The sequence below is a fragment of the Quercus lobata genome, chromosome 2 (assembly GCF_001633185.2).
Source record: "Quercus lobata isolate SW786 chromosome 2, ValleyOak3.0 Primary Assembly, whole genome shotgun sequence".
Taxonomy (NCBI): Eukaryota; Viridiplantae; Streptophyta; class Magnoliopsida; order Fagales; family Fagaceae; genus Quercus; species Quercus lobata.
The window spans coordinates 82,652,434-82,672,859 of record NC_044905.1 but is presented as its reverse complement, the minus strand read 5'-3'; the positions used below and the strand labels follow the sequence as shown (position 1 = coordinate 82,672,859).

The window sequence follows — 20,426 nt, the reverse complement described above, 5'->3', positions numbered from 1 at the left end:
TCCAAACCCACGCTCTACAAGTGATATTGTTAGGGGCCTTTTTACGTGCGAATCCGACACTGTTACGGTCCGTCACGAATCGCGTCCTTACAATTGGCGCCGTCTGTGGGAAAGGCTTGTGTGTTGGTATAGGAAGTGGGTCGATAGAATTTCTTCGTGATATCTAACCGTTGGTTATAGAGTTCTAGTATAAAGTTCTGTTAGGGACTACGTTTCTTGACTAGGGGCTGGGTTGAGGAACTAACTCCCTTAAAGCCAAGGTCCCCTGTAAAGAGTAAACTAGGCACCTGGTAACGTTAACCGTATGGATAAACTCTAGGGGCTTGGCTGAGGAGCTAACTCCCCTAAAGCCAAGATCCCGCACAAAGGGAAAACTAGGTTTTGGACAGAACCAAGGCATTGCATGGTCCACGGACCCAAGCCTCAGGGGAAACCAACTACCTGGATGTGACGAAAACTAGGTTTTGGACAGAACCAAGGCATTGCATGGTCCTCGGACCCAAGCCTCAGGGGAAACCAACTACCTGGATGTAATGAAAACTAGGTTTTGGACAGAACCAAGGCATTGCATGGTCCACGGACCCAAGCCTCAGGGGAAACCAACTACCTGGATGTGACGAAAACTAGGTTTTGGACAGAACCAAGGCATTGCATGGTCCACGGACCCAAGCCTCAGGGGAAACCAACTACCTGGATGTGACGAAAACTAGGTTTTGGACAGAACCAAGGCATTGCATGGTCCACGGACCCAAGCCTCAGGGGAAACCAACTACCTGGATGTGATGAAAACTAGGTTTTGGACAGAACCAAGGCATTGCATGGTCCACGGACCCAAGCCTCAGGGGAAACCAACTACCTGGATGTGACGAAAACTAGGTTTTGGACAGAACCAAGGCATTGCATGGTCCTCGGACCTAAGCCTCAGGGGAAACCAACTACCTGGATGTAATGAAAACTAGGTTTTGGACAGAACCAAGGCATTGCATGGTCCACGGACCCAAGCCTCAGGGGAAACCAACTACCTGGATGTGACGAAAACTAGGTTTTGGACAGAACCAAGGCATTGCATGGTCCACGGACCCAAGCCTCAGGGGAAACCAACTACCTGGATGTGACGAAAACTAGGTTTTGGACAGAACCAAGGCATTGCATGGTCCACGGACCCAAGCCTCAGGGGAAACCAACTACCTGGATGTGACGAAAACTAGGTTTTGGACAGAACCAAGGCATTGCATGGTCCTCGGACCCAAGCCTCAGGGGAAACCAACTACCTGGATGTAATGAAAACTAGGTTTTGGACAGAACCAAGGCATTGCATGGTCCACGGACCCAACTACCATGTGACGAAAACTAGGTCCATTGCATGGTCCACGGACCCAAGCCTCAGGGGAAACCAACTACCTGGATGTGACGAAAACTAGGTTTTGGACAGAACCAAGGCATTGCATGGTCCTCGGACCCAAGCCTCAGGGGAAACCAACTACCTGGATGTGACGAAAACTAGGTTTTGGACAGAACCAAGGCATTGCATGGTCCACGGACCCAAGCCTCAGGGGAAACCAACTACCTGGATGTGACGAAAACTAGGTTTTGGACAGAACCAAGGCATTGCATGGTCCACGGACCCAAGCCTCAGGGGAAACCAACTACCTGGATGTGACGAAAACTAGGTTTTGGACAGAACCAAGGCATTGCATGGTCCTCGGACCCAAGCCTCAGGGGAAACCAACTACCTGGATGTAATGAAAACTAGGTTTTGGACAGAACCAAGGCATTGCATGGTCCACGGACCCAAGCCTCAGGGGAAACCAACTACCTGGATGTGACGAAAACTAGGTTTTGGACAGAACCAAGGCATTGCATGGTCCTCGGACCCAAGCCTCAGGGGAAACCAACTACCCTGGCATGGTCCACGGACCCAAGCCTCAGGGGACCAAACTGGATGTGACGTAGGTTTTGGACAGAACCAAGGCATTGCATGGTCCACGGACCCAAGCCTCAGGGGAAACCAACTACCTGGATGTGACGAAAACTAGGTTTTGGACAGAACCAAGGCATTGCATGGTCCTCGGACCCAAGCCTCAGGGGAAACCAACTACCTGGATGTAATGAAAACTAGGTTTTGGACAGAACCAAGGCATTGCATGGTCCACGGACCCAAGCCTCAGGGGAAACCAACTACCTGGATGTGACGAAAACTAGGTTTTGGACAGAACCAAGGCATTGCATGGTCCACGGACCCAAGCCTCAAGGGAAACCAACTACCTGGATGTGACGAAAACTAGGTTTTGGACAGAACCAAGGCATTGCATGGTCCTCGGACACAAGCCTATGGGGAAACCAACTACCTGGATGATGGAAAACTAGGTTTTGGACAGAACCAGGGCATTGCAAAGTCCTCGAACACCAGCCTATGGGGAAACCAACTACCTGGATGAGAGAAAACTAGGTTTTGGACAGAACCAGGCCATTGTATGGTCCACGGACTCAAGCCTATGGGGAAACCAACTACCTGGATGAGGAAAACTAAGTTTTGGACAGAACCAGGGCATTGCATAGTCCTCGGACTTAAGCCTATGGGGAAACCAACTACTTGGATGAGGAACTAACTATTTAAAGAAAAAACTATGGCCCGTAAACCTCGAAATCCCTCCGTAGAGAACTCCGCGTTAGCAGACGGTTTAATACCTTGATTGCGCGGATTCCTCGGTCTACCCTCGGATCCCCAGTATCAAAGGGGTTGATGCGATACGGCGCAACATATTACCCCAAAAGCACAACCAAAGTCCCTCGCTACTTAGCTACCCTTTCAGACGAATTATTTAGAGATTATCGTTCTCGAACATTGGTCTAGCATGCATCGCGTAGTACTCAGCGCTTATCCCGGTTAGTTCCAAGAATTTAATTTATTGAAAGTTACCATTGTTATACTTGATAATATTTGTGAGTTTAAATTAGTAGGAGCCTGTGTTAAAGCATTTTTTCTGCCTGGAATATCCTTAAGGGCAAGCTTGCATTTAGTATTCATGCATAAAGTAGTTGTTACGGAGAAGAAAGATATGTATGGAGAAATAGACACATATTTTATTAAGACAAAGGAACAGTACAGTGTACAATGAAAAGCTGAAACAAGCTTACACTAAAGCTGACTACATAAGTAAAGGAAAATACAAGCGAGTGGAGATAAGGCCGTGGGGACAGCTCAGAGGAGAGGTTGGCTACTGCGCCAAGTTATTGTCTAAGGAAACTATTCCTTGACACTTCTGCATGCCCATAACTCAGGCAACCAAAGAACCCGACCTCAGGCTAACACCATCTACAGAAAAGGTGCTAGGAGCTTGAGGTTGGGAAGCCCCCACAAAAATTTGCCTGCTACAAGGCAGACAGTGCTGATGGTGGAAATTCCTTCTTTGGACATACCGGAAAACTGGCATGACCAGAACCTGCTTCGGATTTTGACTAAAAGAGGGAAAAAGACCCTCTCCCCTATGACGAAATGGAATGCTCCCTTGAACTTGCACCTCCTTGGCCCGTACCTCCCTACTCTGAGTCTCGGGGGGACATGACGCCTTTGTGGCGGAGGGAGCTCCTTTTTCCCAAGCCCTGCCTCAAGCATGATGAACTAAGGGAGGAATCTGAAGGATTTGTGTGTGGATAGAGCAACTTTCTCTCCTATTTATGTTAAAAGATAAGGTGGTGGCATTTAATTCACGCAGCGTCTCAAGGAACGCTACAGACAAAACGTCTCTGGCACGATTTCCAATGTCGTCTGCAGCCCTGAAGATAAAGGAGTCTCGAGAAGGAGCACCTCGAACACCGGGACGCCCGAAAAATACCGCGTGACCTAAAATTACGAAAATACCCCCTAATTTTTGGGCCCAATAGATTCGCGGCCCAAGCCCGATTCAGCACAGGGGCCCAGGGACAGAACCAAGGCATTGCATGGTCCTCGGACTCAAGCCTATGGGGGAACCAAGTACAAAAAATAAAAGTTACAAGTGTCGGACAGTACCAAGGCCGTGTATGGTCCTCGGACCCAAGCCAATGGAGAAACCAAACACTTAGATAAGAAAAGGTTTGAATTTAGTAAGATGGGCTACTTGATAAAAACGTCAAGTCACTTCGTCCACGGCTTAAACACCATAGAAGGTTAAGGCCAATAAGGGTGTAAGGAAGGTGGTGGAACGCCCCAGCATTCAGTCGTATACGAGGGCTATTCATTTGGCAGGTGATATGTTCTCAGATGGTTATTTCTCACACGGCATCAAGCCTTCGGTTCTCTCCTCGGCTAGTTCCGGGTAAGCACTATTTTTTACGGGTCGGCCTTATTGTGCTAAGCACTTCTATCAAAGTTATGGCGATATCTATCTATTATCAAGTATTTTGGTTTTAGTCGTCATTGATTTAGATGCTATATCATTGTGCCGAGCAGTGCTTGCAAATTTATGAAAACGTAAAGACACAATATGCGAAATAAGGTAGACAACAATCTTTATTAATATGAAAAATTGCTACAACATACAAAAAGGGGCTCAAACGAGCCTATACAAAATGTGAACTGCCTAAGCAACCATTACATCTGTAGTACAGAAAAGTAAACTGTCAAGCGTCTTTTAAACTCGTCTTCAAAGTTTCTCCAATCTCCGCCTCATTGTTGCTCATACTAAGAGAGGGACTCACTTTAAAAAAGAAAATGAATGAAGAAGAAGGAAATAGTAAGGAAGAAATCAATGACGAAGATGGAGGGGATGAATAAAGAAGATGGAAGACATGAGTAAAGAAGGAGGAGAAGAGGAGAGAAGAAATGAAAAGAAAGAAAAGGAGCAAAAGAGGGAGAAGAGAAAGCACCAGGTCGGAACTGGTGCTGGGAAGACTATAAGGAGAGGGCGGGGGAGGGCACCAGGGAGCAAAAGAGGGAGAAACAGAAGCACTTAGCCCCTGCCTCAGCCCTGACTCCTAACACGCTGGTGCCATATTAGGTACGCTCGTGAGGAGCCGGATGGTAATGATCTTGGGTGTTCTCGACTCAGTCACGTCGAAAGTTTGACGTGACGAGTCCCTACTTCGGATTTTGACTGAAAGAAGGATGAGGTTGATTTTGAGTCTTCGCCATCCTTGTCCCGATCGAGCCATGATGAGCTTTATCGGAACGTGGTGTTTTTGGGAGGGGTGGGGCTTTTGCATCCCTTGTTGTTACGGTAAAGTGTATCACGATTTAGTGTATAAACCAGTGGGTAAAATGAACCCTAGGGGAGGCCAAGTATTTCAAATCTCAGAAGGATGAAAAGGGATTCTTTACAAAAACAATAACCTCCTCCTTTCCTTCTTATACAGAGGGTGGAGCGGGAGACATTTAATAGGTTCAGATCTCCAAAGGAATCTGCCAACACAAACATGCCGGTTCCGTTTCTCCACCCCATCAAAACAAACCGCCAAGTTAAAGTAGTCTCGTAAATAGTGGTCATTAAAAGCACGTTTTGGAATACCCAAACGATAAGAACGCGTCAAGCGCAAAATCAAAAAACCGTCTCATAGACCGATGCATTTCTTGAACAGATGAAGAGCCGCCAGCATTATTAATAGGCCAAATTGATTGGGCCGTAGGACGAGGTTGGACATCACCAAAACCCCCCTTTCCAACCAAGAGGTTGGACAGCCGGGTTTTGAGGGGCTATTGTGGGGCCCACATGATCTATGGGACAGGCCCATCTACCCAGGGAGAATCCAGAGGCCCAAGCCGAGGAGGGCTATGGCCCACGCTCGACAAAATAGCCTTTGGATACCGCCGAGGACAGCTCAATCCTCGGCAGACCCAAAGTCCCCCCAAAGAAGAAATAAGGGTAAAGACGGTATAGGACTGAAACTTGGAAGAAAGATCTAAAATATCAAGGGAAAGCTGCTGTTACTGCCATTTAATGCTCTGAACCTGACAGAGCCGTATTCTTTGGCTTTTACAACCATCCCTAACGACTTTGAATATGGACTGATGGGACAAGTATCAACCTTGGAAAGTTTAACCCTACGCGTGGACGAAGGACAGTGAACGCGAGCTAGTATAAAAGGAAGAGTAAGTAATCTATAGGGGGGGTTGGGAAAAATGGCCAGAAACCAGAGCCTCCCAGCCCACCTCCAGGAGAAAGACTCCAGGGGTGAAGGAAAACTTAAACTCGTACGAACACCGTGAAAACCCACCGCCTGTCAACCAGGGCCTAGCCTTCCAAACCCATGCTCTACAAGTGATATTGTTAGGGGCCTTTTTACGTGCGAATCCGACACTGTTACGGTCCGTCACGAATCGCGTCCTTACAACTGTGTTTTGAGGAGAATCTGCATAAAATTGCTCTGTTTTTCAAAAAATTGTTTTTTCCAGATTTTCGATCGATCGAACCTGTTGCTTGACCGATCGAAATTGCGATTAAAATTTTGGTTTGAATCTGCCTAGTTCGATTGATACTCAATCGCTGTTGGATCAATCGAATGTAATTTTCAATCAATCGAATCTGTTTTTCGATCAATTGAAAATTGTTCAGAGAGTTTTTTAAAATCATAAATTTTTCACGTATTTATTACTATTCAAACTTTTTCAAAAGTTCTTTCTCTCTCTCTTCGATCGATCAAGATTCAAAGCAAGATTTTTCAAGGGTTTTTGTCTTCTAAGGCTGGTAAGACCCTTTTAGCCTTCCTTTTTCATTTATTTTCATCTTTCATGCATTTTGGGGAGAATTTCGAACCTATGGAAAATTGGGGTTTTTGGTGTTTTCAATCAATTCTTTCAAAATTGATCATTGGGTTTTTGTTATGGGATGTTATTAAACTAATCTTTGTGGTTTAATTTGATCAATTTGTTGAATTGGTAAAATTGAATTTTCTAGGGCTTGAAACTACCAGAATTGGGGATTTTGTTCAATTAAGCATTAATTTATGAAATTGGCTTGTTTAGTTGATTGAATTGGTCATTATATTATGTTCTCTATCTTGTGTAATGATCAATTGGTCAATTTGTTGGGATTTTTGAAAGTGGGTTTTCAAAATTTGGAGTTTTTGATATAAACTCTATGTTAAAGCCACTTTTGTGTTTTTAACAGTGTAATTGAACTATTTTCAATGTATTAGAGTATGCATCATGTGGTTATTCTGTTCATGCATCATATAGATTATTATTTTCTATATTATTTTTTACTCTAACTATGTCTGATGCAGTCTTCCCTTGGTGTTTTTTTTTTTTTTTTTTTTTTTTTTTTTTTTTTTTTTTTTTTTTTTTTTTGTCTTTTGTCTCTTTTTTGTTTGTCTTTTCTGCTCTTTAGCATCATGGTTAGGAAGACTAGAGCCCATAGGACATCCTCTTCTTCTTCTACTCCATCTTTTGATAGTGGGAGGTTTCTTAGTGAGAAAAACCAGGAAACTTATGAGAAGCTGAACATTCTTAGGAATGTGTGGGCTGAGAGGAAAGTAGTTTTGGATGAGCTTGACCTGGAAATTAAGAGAAACTTTGAGCGTAGGGGCTGGTTGTCTTTGTTGGATGTTGACCATCCTCTTCTAGCCACCTTGATCAAAGAGTTCTACTCAAACCTTTCTGTCCACTTCAATGATTCCAACACTCAGTATATGAAAAGTTGGATACGGGGTGAAGAGTACACCATTACTCCTACAGTAGTGGCCTCTGCTCCTGGGGTGCCTAAGTTCTAGCATCTTGTCTATCCTTACGATGAGTCTCCTCCCCTTGATGACATCATGTCATATCTTACTAGGACTTCTATCTAGTGGGGTTTTGATCCTCGGATCACTTTTCACAAGTTGACCGAGATTCATTATCTCTTTTTCCGAATTTCTTGCCATTCGATCTGGCCCATCTCTCATTTGCATACTATTCCTATAGAGAGATGTACATTTTTGTATGATCTTATCACAGACGCTCCTATGAGTTTTTCTCATCTTTTCATTCGTTCTTTGGTTGAGGTTCATAGGAGTAGTTCTTCTGCTTATGCTCTTTTCTTTCCTGTTTTTATTCATAGGATTTTGTTACTTCTAGGATTAGATGAGTTTCTTGCGTCTAAGCTTGTTCATATTATAGCTCCAATAGGTGCCACCTTTCTTAGGTAGAGGGCTGCTTAGATGAGAGAGCAAGCTCTAAACGCCCTAAAGTTTAGTCGTCCTCTGGTGTCGCACCTTCTCCTTCTCCTCCTCCTTCTTCAAGTGATTCAGCTGCTGATGTGTTCAATGATCCGACTGCTGCTGCTATTCCTCTACCTTCTACTTCGGATGTTTCTAGCATTCGTCGTACGTTGGACACTGTCATGACCGTTCAAGCAGCTTATGGTCAACTTTTGGTGGACATGCTTATTAAGCTTCAGGCCTTGAGAGAAGATTTAGTGAGCATTAAACGGTCACCTGCGCAACCTCCTTTTGACGATGAGTCCCAATTGCCCTTTGGCAATTCATCACAAAAAGGGGAAGTACATATGGATAGGAGATTTTGAGATTTTGTTGATAGGGGGAGTTTTTGTTGTTTTGGAGCTATGGAGCTTTAGATTGTATCTAGGTGCTTCATTTTGTATTTATATTTTTTAGCTCATGATGTGTTTTGTTTTATTTGAGTTGTCTATGATAGGAGGAGATACTATGATGTGTTTATTTTTGTTTCTTGTTTCACATTGTGCTACATTGATTATTGATTTATATTTATGAGGTTATTCATGATATATGTCTTGTAGTTTATAATTATGTGAAATCAAGAATTTATTTTGTTTTACTTGTATTTTCCACATGCGTTTATGTGTTTGTTAAGAGTTACAGGAATATACAGGTTGATTCAGTCGTGCTGCTATCTACACTTACAACTGATAGATAGTAGTTAAGTTGAATTTGTTTTTGTTGGGCAATGTTTTTGTGATGGGCTGTTTTTGTAACTTTGAGCACTTTGTCCAGTTTGTGTTTTGTCACGAATTGCTAAAGGAAGAGTTTGTTGGGTTCTAAGACTTTAGGTTTAAATGTATTAAAACTTCATTTTGTAATGTTGGCAAACTATGATCAAAATGTTTAGTCTTATTTTAGACTTGCTCAAAGTATGTTTATGTGTAAAGTTGGAATCGAGTGTACTGCAAGATTTATTGTGTAAATCTGTCTAGCTCGACCGATCAAGAATTAGACTCGATCGATCGAAACTCGTGCAGATTTTTTTTCTACAGAATTTTCCAACTCAACCCAAGCCCATTTGACGTGTAAGGTTTTATGTTTTGCCTCAAGTATAAAAGGAAAAACCCTAACCACGTTTTATTGTTGTTGTTTATGCTGTGTATATGAATCTCTTGTAATATCTAGAGGTGTTTGCTTTCATACATACTTAGGGTTATCAAGATCAAGATTGATATCGAGAGCTTGGCGATCGTTTCAGTTGCTGCATAAAGAACTTAAAGAAAAACACAAGTGGGAGTACTTGTGCTTGCTGTGAATCCAAGAAACAAGTAGTCCGTGGACTCGGAGTTGTCACGTGATCGTGATAGTAAGTTTCCTACTCGAAGTAGCAATAGGATATTAGTGGTCTAGGTTGCTATTGTGTAAACTTCAATTCTTTCATAGTGGATCTGTCTTACCTTGACGATAGCTAGGTTAAATCCTCCCCAGGTTTTTTACCGATTTGGTTTTCCTAGGTCATCATATCTTTGTGCTATTTATTTTCCATTGCTTTACATGATATGATATATTTGTGTTAACCTAGACCTGAATAATTTGACTAAGTAATCACTTGGCTAATTAACTAGGTTAATCTGATTGTGTTTTAAGGGGTCAAAAACATACAAATGGATATTTCAATAAGTCATTTTCATGTGAGGACTAAGTCTTTTCTTTCTCTAGATATATTCTGTTAAGTTCAGAGGAGCTACATACATAAAATATGATTTTTTTTCTTTTGTATAAATCTGACTTAAGGGCAGCTCCACATGTTGTCCAGGTTTAAATGAACCCCCTGACTTAAATAAATAAATAAATATATATAATATTTTTTACTATTTTAATTTACCCTTAAAAGTATTTTCATATACCTTGATCACATATTAGCTCAACCTAAAACCAAATGACAATACAGATCAGCCCATTCCAAAACCAAACAACTTAGATTACAAATTTCTGATTTGGTCATCATAAGGCCTTTGGCCAACACGACACCAATGTTCTCCCCCATTGTCCATTCTTTGATTTTCTTTGTAGATTGATCATTAGAGAAGTCGTGACATCGTAAATCAATATAGATGAGAGTACAATTGATGATTTTTTGCATCATCAATAGACATTGTGCATTCCAAGCCTTGTGGATTGTTGGCCTCCCTTCTACTCCAAAAGAAAAGCATACTTCACAAAAATATTCAATTTTTCAAGTCACACATTTCATCAAAGATTTCATGCAAAACATTATCATTAAAGATCATTTTTTTATAGTAAAAATATTGGAGATCAAATTAAGGCATTGAATGTTTAAGGAAATCATATTTGGATGAATCAAGAAATTGATTGCTAGAGGAAATTGTAGGGTTTATGCAATCAATTCAATTAACTGTCATTAATATGGGTACATTTGTCAGACCCATTATGAAATGGGGTTTCAATGTATATATCATTATCTAAGTGAATGAAGAAGATGTAGCCTTTGAGTTCATGTTCCGTGAATGTAGGCCTTGTGGCCAAACCGCAAACAATTTCTTGTCTTTTCACTTTAATGCATTTTCTATCATAAATTTCTGCATGGTATCATAGTAGGTGGTCTTGAGTACAAGTCTTTTTTTTTTTTTTTACTCTACTTCTCATTTAAAAATTAAAAATTTCACATGTTGTGTCATTATAATTAGGAATACATGTGTGAGCACTACAAGAAATTTGGTCTTTAGCGACGACATATAGTCGTCGCTAATGCTTTAAATATCGTCGCTAATTATATTGGTGACGAAAAATGTCATCGCTAACTTTCGTTAAACGAATTTGGTTACAAAAAAGTTTTTTAGTGATGATATTAATGTCGTCCCAAATACAATACTATTAACGACAACAAAGTTGTCGCTAATAATGACAATTGTCGTCATAAATAACTCGAGACCCCAAGACGAAATATCGTTGCTACTATCTCATTAGTAGTGACAAATTTTTTTGTCGTCGCTAGTAGATTATTATTAACGACGACATGTTTGTGGTCATTGATATATCATTACCAGCGACGACACTTGTTGTCGTCACAGAGAACAATATATAAGTGACCACAAACATGTCATCACAGAGAACAATATATAAGTGACTACAAACATGTCATCACTAAAAATTGCATATTAGCGATAATATTGTTTGTTGTCACTAATGATATGATAAAATATTAGCGATGACATTGTCGTCGCTAATAATATTTTACATTTTTTTATTTTTCTTTAAAATTTACATTCTGAATTTTACATGGGTACTTGTTGGGAAATAACAAACCACAATTCTATATGCATCACAAATTTTCAATCACAAATACTCATATAAGCATAACAACTGCTCAATCAATAACTACAAATAAGGGAAAATAATACCCAAGTTCAATATCATATACATAATACAAGTTTGAATCTATTCACTCAAATACTAATTAAATGATAACGAATTCCTCATGAAGATATGCAACCAAGCTAAAACTTTGTTGCAATGAAATATATCTCCCCTCGACATCATCTATAACCCAAGGCATGCGATATTTTGACCTGAAATAAAGAGCATAAACCAATGTAAAGGTCAACTAAAATAGATGACAAAAATGCTTAATAAATAGTTTTAACATCCAAGTAAAATTTTGACATTTATATTTTTCAAAAATACCATAACTAAGAAGATATGAAAGCTTTATGCATTTAACAAAACTTAATCTACATCAAGACTCATTCTCCAAAAGAAATTAACAATCATAACAAAGAACATATCCAAAGATATTTGTAAAGAAATTAAAGTAAAAGAATTTAAAGCAAATGAAAAATCATTAATACATACGAAATATCACTCATCTAAAAAACATATCATGAACTTAAAGCAATAGAATTTAAATGGAGACACAAACAGATCGTTATTAAAAAAAAAAAAAAAAAAAAAAAAAAAAAAAAAAAAAATTCTTTCTTCTACTCCCCAAACCAAAAAGATAACAGTCTAGCATCATAGGAGAATCTTTCTTTTGGAGAATAACAGAAAGACAATAGACATGTTGAGTCCCAACATCCCAAACAAAAAAAATGAGAGATAATTAATGTTTTTTTCCTACCATACAATACACAATTCAATATACAATTTAAGTCCTTTGTTGTTCATAGAATGCTACAAAAAAAATGTAATAAATTATTACATGAGTTAGATATGTCCGAAAACACAAGAAATGATATAAAATTAGATTCTATACCATATTTTTATCTATAAATGGAGAAATTGACAAGAACCTCAAAGTAATTCTCTATTAGTTCTACACACTCATACTAAAATAGATGGAAATATTGTGAGAGAGGAATGACATGGGAAGTGGTTACATTTAGAACTCAAGAGTGAAAGAATAAAACTAATCCACTTCTTTCATTGTCCCCCCCCCAACAAAACAAGATTTAAGAAATTAAACTACTCTCTTCCTCTTGGTACATTTTGGCCACAAAGGAAATTATTGAAATACTCTAATGAAAGTGGTCTGCAGTTTTAATGAACATATACTGATATAGTTAAATGCATGTCTTTTCAACCTATGAATTCACTTTATTTGTAACTCCAACGGCCTACTGCACTACATCAAATTTAAACATTATTCTATTAGCATATTTAGTAGATTAGTATGACAAAAAGAGCAATGTGGTACTAGCATTCTATTAGCATATTTGTGGTACTAGCATTTTTCTTTAAAGAACTAGCCGGTAAATACTGTGAATTCACTATACTTATCACTTCAATAGCCTACAACACCACCATCAAATTTAAACATTATACTATTAGCATGTTTAGTAGATCAATATTAAAGAAGTAGCTGGTGAATACTGTGAACATGATAATTAAATAAAACATGTAGCATTACCAACCAATAGACAGAAAAGACAAGAATATCACTAATCCAAAATGCATGTGATCTTGCTGGTAAAACAACTAAAGCCAAAAAACCAAGACGCCTTGATATCATAAACAAAATCAAAACAGGGGGGAAAACCAAAAATAGAATCTTAGAACCAAATATTTTTAATTTTTCTTCACTTGCTTATTAAGCAAAATTACCAACATCAAGATAGCTTTCACCAGGGAACTTAAGGTGGGACGGGGGGAGAAAAAATCTACGCAAAATAGTCATTCAAAAATACACAAAACAATCAACACTCCCAATATCAATGTAAAGCACCTTATATCACCATGCAAGCCACCCGCTTGCTCACACTTAACAACCCACCACAAAACAGTTATGAAATTCTAATGTAAAGCACTTACTGTGCTCAAGCCAAACACACGGCTCTTCAAAAAAAATCAAAACTCACCACCTACAAAGAATGCTTAGCCTGTAAAAGATGAGTTTAATTTAAAAGGAATTTATTAATACACTAATTAAATATATACAACACATGAAATTCTAATGTAATATAATGAAAAAGAAGTAGATACCAAATAAAAACTTGCTTCATAGGCTCATAGGTTTCAAATGAGCAAAGCTTGGTTGGGTATTAAGAACACTAAAGTTCAAACAACTCCTCAAGTCAAGCCCATAGAGACATATAGATATCACCAAAATTTCTGACTTCCATCAAAATCATAACAAAATATAAAAGACAACAAGAAGGGCCAAAGTATCATGGTAATCATGATTTCAAGCATATGGTATATCTGACTCACCACATGCCGAAAAGGCATCATTATCAACATCCATGTCATCCGTAGACAGATGTAGTGTGTTCACAATCCCATAATCACTAGTCTCATGATGTTCAGATTCATCATATCCCCATTTTCCATCAACATAGAATTTGTACTGCATGCAAGTTAATCCACATATAAGGACATTCATATCTATTAAGAATCAAAATTTAAACATCTTTACCATCATGACAAAAAATTTGTATGCCTCATAGTAGGCATTCTTTATTCAAATAGAAGGAATTTCAAAGGCTTGCATTTATTTTAACAGATTCAAGCACTTTAAGCCCGTATATTAGTATAGTAATAATTAAAAGTTTAGAATGTAATTTAACCAAAATAAAAACTACAAAATTAACTCAAAGTGAAACAAAGGTGAGAGGGGTTGTTGTACTTTCAATTTCACTACATAGCAGGTCAGCCATCTTGTAAAAATGGTTTGGTCCATGAAACATTGGATTTATCGTTGCATTTATACAAAGCACTAAGGCAAGTGTCCTTTAGTCCATAATTTTAGTGAGTATCATTTTATAAAACCTTAAAAGCTGTTGATTTAATTTTTTCTTAATAATTTTTATGAAAAAATAAAATAAAAATGAGCATATTATAAAATATATAATCACAGAAAGGGCCTTAATTTTTTTTTTTTTTTTTTTGGTTCAATCATAGAGAAATTGACTTTTACACTTGATTGGTTTAATTAAAGAACTAGCTTCCTTTTTTTTTTCTTTTTTCTTTTTTTGAGAATGAAAGAACTAGCTTAGTTGAACCTGCATTTTCAAGGAAAGGAGATAAAGCTGCTTTTTATTATTCATTATTAATTATTATACTTGCAATGTATATCTATCATGCATTAACAATACAACTAAACCTAGGATTGAACTAAAAAATAAATAGTTGAATTCTAGTTGAGTCGTGTCAAAATCTTCCTCTGTTTGGTTTGGTAAAAAAAAAAACCAAAAAAGAAAAAAACAACAGCTTTCTCTTACTGGTTATCTCATTTACATTCCTCATCAAAGAGCTTCTTCTACTCCAATCTTCAAACCTCACATTTCCACAATCTCAAAACTCCAAAACCACACACCACCGCGCCTATCTTAAGAAAAAAAAATTAAATAATAAAGCATTAAAACTGAATACTACAATGTTAAATATATCTCTTAACTTGAAGCTTTAGAACACTTATTAACAAAATCAAGCAATTTATTTATTCTTCTTTTTCTTTTCTAGTTGCACCTACCAATAAATGAACTTTCAAAATATAGTTTCGTACCAATACCCAGTAACTATAATGAATCAATCAAACCCAAGACTAGCTAAGACTTGTCAAAGGTAGAATGTAGTCACTAGTCAAGGACTGGAAGTACCATTAACATTAAGCTACAAACAAGGCTGGTGATGAATGTAGACCTTTCCCCCAAACTTTCTAGCTCTCTCTTTTCATATGGTTTTGGCAGATTAAGCAACTCCTTTCAATAACCATGATGCACCCTATAGCATCAGTCAAAAGGCAACTCTGCTATCTTTATTTTTATACAACTACTAAATGGAAGTAGTAATTGTGAACTTCCAAAGCTTCATGTCACTGCCCTAAGCCACTCCTCATTAATAGGGGTGACATTGACCTCATGAATCATGATCATTGATCAAGACAAGAGCTGCCTAAATCATGATAAGAAAGGTACCTTTTAAAAATTGTGTATAGATGAAAGTGGACATTTCAAAAAATAGAATAAGAAATCATCCAAAAGTGTTTTCTTAAAAAAATAATAAAAATAAAAATTAAGAAGAAAAAAAAGAAGAAGTAAAAGAAGAAGAATCCGCCACCAGACAAAACCAAAGAAAGAAAAAACAAAAACAAAAAGTCAGCATTACAAAGGAAAAGTAAAAAAAAAAAAAGGCCATAAACATTAAGAGGTGGGGGCAGTTTTGTCCATATGTTTTTTCCACTTTTCACTCCAATTTTCTCTCTAATTTGGAGAGATTGTATTTTAAAGGGGAATGAGAGAAAACTTGTGGGCCCCACCACTTTTCTCTTCCCCTCCCCCTCTCAACCAAACAATGAAAAATGTCATTTTTCACCCTATTCTCCTATTCGTATTTTCCATCCTTCTTATTTTCACCCCAACCAAACATATCCTTAATGCCCAGTTAATATATTCTTATCATAAATTCTACAACTCATGAAATTAAATGATGAGGCAATCAGTCACTGTTAAACATTGCACGTGCTGGTTGAAATTTAACCTTGGAAGTATTGTTGCTATGTGACCATGCATCATTTGAATGCAAATGACAGTGATGCATATATATTATTTGATAAATATCTTAAGCACAGTGAATTGATGCTTTTGGTTTAAGTGGCTCATTTCACAAGGAAAATACCCTAAAACACCATTTTCCTTCATTTCAAAAAGACTTTTTTTTTTTTAAGCTGCAAACAATGTAGTGGAGTTAATTTTTCAAAACACACTAAAAGCTGCAATACCCATAAAATGCTGAGAAGTTCCATTAGTAATTTACTACACACCCCAAATTCCACTTGAGCAAGATACAAGTTCTTTTATCTTTACTTGTCTTTTCTTTTTTTAAGTAATGATTAGAACAAGTCATTAAGTACATATCATAGCATGCATAAATGTGTGCATATTAATGCATGCACTTATGCATCCATGCTCGCATGTATATAACTTACCTCAAAAAATGTCTGCATGTTTGTAGGGAGATGATATGCAACTGCAACTCTAGTACAAAAAAATCCAACCATAGCAGCATAGATGTAGAATTAAAGGATGAGACAGGAATCAGGTAATTAAAATGTAACATTGACCAAAAGTATGCAATACTATTGGATCTGATATTGTCTTAAAGCTGGAAATAGGTTGGACAAACCTTAGCTGTGCCCTCAAATTGATCTAACAGGAAAATTATGTGATGCAGCGCTACTGATTGATACCACAACTGATGCAATTGTTTATTGCGGGCGCTAAGACGCTTCTTTGCATCAGCCAAATCAACCTTTAAGACAGCTATACTTTCAGTGGATTCGCTGAATTACCGCAAGATCTAAATGAAAGTAAATAAATAAATAAACAAACAAACAATTAACAGCTTAGACAGACATTAATAGCAAAATTTCTCAATTTTGATGTAATCACCAAGTTTTAGTTACAATCCACACCACATATGGAACACCATTAATGATAATGGGACTTTTCTTGCCGTGATAGCTCTTCCTATCTTAGCTATCTTTTATATTTGTTTTATTTACTTCTTTTGTGTCCTCTAGTCCCTAATGACTATTGTGTCTAAAATATTGCACCCCCCAAAAAAGAGCCATCTCCTAAAAACAAGTAGACAGAGGTACTTTATATAATATATGTCCAATATATCCAACCCCACAAACAAGCATTAAACCCAACCCAATCAATCTGATCGTGAATCAATAATCTCCATGCAAGTACCTAATAAAAAAAAAATACATTTCACTTTCACTTCATTAGACTATTATTATATAATATATAATATTCTAAGCAAAATATATATATATATATATATATATATATATAAAATAGAATTGATATTGATGTATTAAGTAATAATACTAAAATAGGCCTTAAATGAATAGCCCTAGTCATTGTACTTATAATGTATGTTTGGATAGTGTGTTTCACGTTGCGTCCGCGTTTTCCTTTTTTTTTCTTTTTTTTTTTCAGCCGTATATTGTTGACTTTTCAACCATGAACAGTGACTTATGTACTGTTTATGGACCCCACAAACTCCACTTTTTATCAACTTTTTTCATTAAAAATGGGTCGTACGGTACTATTTACACATTTAAAAATTATTTTATTACAGTGTTTTCAGTTTTAAGTTTTCAGTTTCAGCAAAATAAGTTCTATCCAAACAGACCCATAGTGTTATTATGTGTGGAGTCTGTGGACAAAGCACACAAATCCAGTAAGTATTAAATAGATATAATGTTATATTAAAAAAAAAAAATGTGGAGTTTGAATTTTTGAATGAGTTAACGTGGGTTCAGTGACTTGTCACTGCTTGTCAATTGTCAAGCACACAAAACAACAAAAGTTAAACATTAGAATAAAAAGAAACATAAGAGTTAGAATAAGAAGAAGAAACATATGGCTATGCAGACAAAGAAGGAGGAGAAGAAGAAACAGCCGGAGAAGTTGAAGAGAAGATGACCAAATGGGTTGCTACAGGCAACGTGGTGGCGACAACGGCACCGTGTTAATGACGGCAGTGACCCAAGAGCAAGAGCAAGTTAGTAAGTTATTGAGAGACTATTAGATCTATTTTTTTTTTTTTTTTTTTTTTTTTTGTATTTCAGTCCGGTATGAAGAAGAGTAGCAAAAATAAACACTATTTCCAATATTCATCTCTACTTGTCATTAATAGATAGACATTCAAAAAACATAGAAATTTAACGAATGTGAATATGGTAATTGATCTCCCTTCAACCACAAAATAACTATAGAGATAAATATAAATATATATATATATATATATATATGAATATCTAACCTTTACACACTTTGTAGCGGCAACCCAATTACATTTCCCAAATCACTAACCTGCAAAGTAAAAAAAAAAAAAACTCTCAATGCTCAAAGTTCTGAAATTATGTTTCCCAATTACGAATTCAAGGGTTGAAGGCAAAGAAGCTGAGGGAAATAGGAACTAACCAAGTGCTGATATTGGTCTTGCAATTGACCTTGATAAGAATGATATTCACGGTGCAGATCGGTGTTGCAGTGAGAATTGTGAGTATGAGAAAAGTGAAAACGAATTGAGAAAAGAAAACCACAACCAAAAAATAAAACAGTGCGTTTTTTTTTTTTTTTTTTGAGTCTTTACTCTTTACTGTGCATTTTACGTCTTAGCTTTCCTTTTCTTTTCACTTTTTTTTTTTTTTTAATAATAAAAGTTTTGGACTTTACTGAGACTATATATATGGGCTCAGCTCCCAAATTTCAATCAATCAGAAATTTGGGCTTAGCTCCTTTTTTATTTTTATTTTTTATTTCTATAAAATCAATTGTTATTGTGCTTAGTATGTATCACGGTTGGCAATTATTTTATAGGGAAATTGAATGAACAAATAATAATTTATTAGATCCAATGCCTCACCAAGTGAAATACCCTAAATAGCCTTCGCCTTCTCAGAAATTTCATTGTCATTATGTATTTTTCATTTCCTTGTACTTTTGATAATTGTATTTAAGTAGATATAATTTAATGTTGAATAGTTTGGTCTATTTATTTGACATTATATTTAAAATATATTTGGATTATGCTATGTGCGTGTTAAAGAATATAATTATTTCAAAAGAAAGAAAACATAAAGTAAATATTAATAATTCTTATAAGATTTTTTATAATATAGTATTTGGAGAAAAATTAATAATTCTTATAAGATTTTTTTATAATAAACTAAATATAAACATCTTATATTCCCAAGATATATATATATATATATATATATTTTTTTTTTTAATTCCAAATCAAACCAAACATAGAAATAGTTACATCTCCAAGCATCTAAATTGCTAGGCATCACAACACTTGTCCATCACACACCATCCTTCGATTTGAAATCTAACCGTTGGATTCGAAGAGTGTAATGAAAGGTTAATTCTAATAAATTATGGTCACAATCAAACGGTTGGATTTAGAGAAAAGCGCGGTCAAAGTTTAGTTAAAGTTGGTCAAACCCAGTCAAACTTAATAGATGGTCCCGAGACCACTTGACTTGGTGAAATTCATATTTTAATCTTGATCATTAGGATTGAAGAGTATGGTGACATAATGTTGTTGGTAAAATTTGAGAAAAATTTGATGGTCAGATTAAAAGAACAAAGTCATACAGGTACACAACATATGTCCATCATGCACCATTCTTAGATTTGAAATCTAATTGTTGGATTCAAAGAGTGTAATGAAAGGTTAACTCTAGTAAATTTTGGTCACAATCAAACGGTTAAATTTAGAGAAAAGCGCGGTCAAAGTTTAGTTAAAGTTAGTCAAATCCAGTTAAACTTAATAGATGGTCTTGTGACCACTAGACTAGGTGAAATTCATATTCCAATATTGATCACTAGGATTGAAGAGTATGGTGACATATTGATGTTAGTGAAATTTGAGACCAATTGGATGGTCAAATTGAGAGAACATAGTCATACAGGTACACAACACATATCCATCCATGTCATATTGAGATTTGAAATGATTTGAAGAGTGTAATGAAAGGTTAATTCTAGTAAATTATGGTCACAATCAAACGGTTGGATATAGAGAAATGCACGGTCAAGTTTAGTTAAAGTTGGTCAAACCCGATTAAACTTAATAGATGGTCTCGAGACCACTGGACTTGGTGAAATTCGTATTCGAATTTTGATCATTGATATTGAAGAGTATGGTGACATATTGGTGTTGGTGAAATTTGAGACCAATTGAATGGTTAGATTGAGAGAACATAGTCATACAGGTACACAACATATGTCCATCACGCGTCATCCTTAGAT

General features: G+C 36.8%; 1 long non-coding RNA gene across 6 annotated transcripts; it reads right to left on the bottom strand.

The window, feature by feature from the left end:
- Positions 1–11,509: 11,509 nt before the first annotated feature.
- On the bottom strand, positions 11,510–18,742 carry LOC115976887. Of its 6 annotated transcripts, XR_004088443.1 has the most exons (8): positions 18,588–18,742; positions 18,427–18,476; positions 16,774–16,947; positions 16,577–16,625; positions 14,871–14,973; positions 13,861–13,996; positions 13,462–13,529; positions 11,510–11,723 (listed from the first exon to the last, which is right to left on the bottom strand). It is a non-coding gene; the product is annotated as an uncharacterized LOC115976887 (long non-coding RNA). The 6 variants fall into 6 exon arrangements; XR_004088447.1 differs by lacking the exon at positions 13,462–13,529; XR_004088444.1 differs by lacking the exon at positions 14,871–14,973.
- Positions 18,743–20,426: the final 1,684 nt, after the last annotated feature.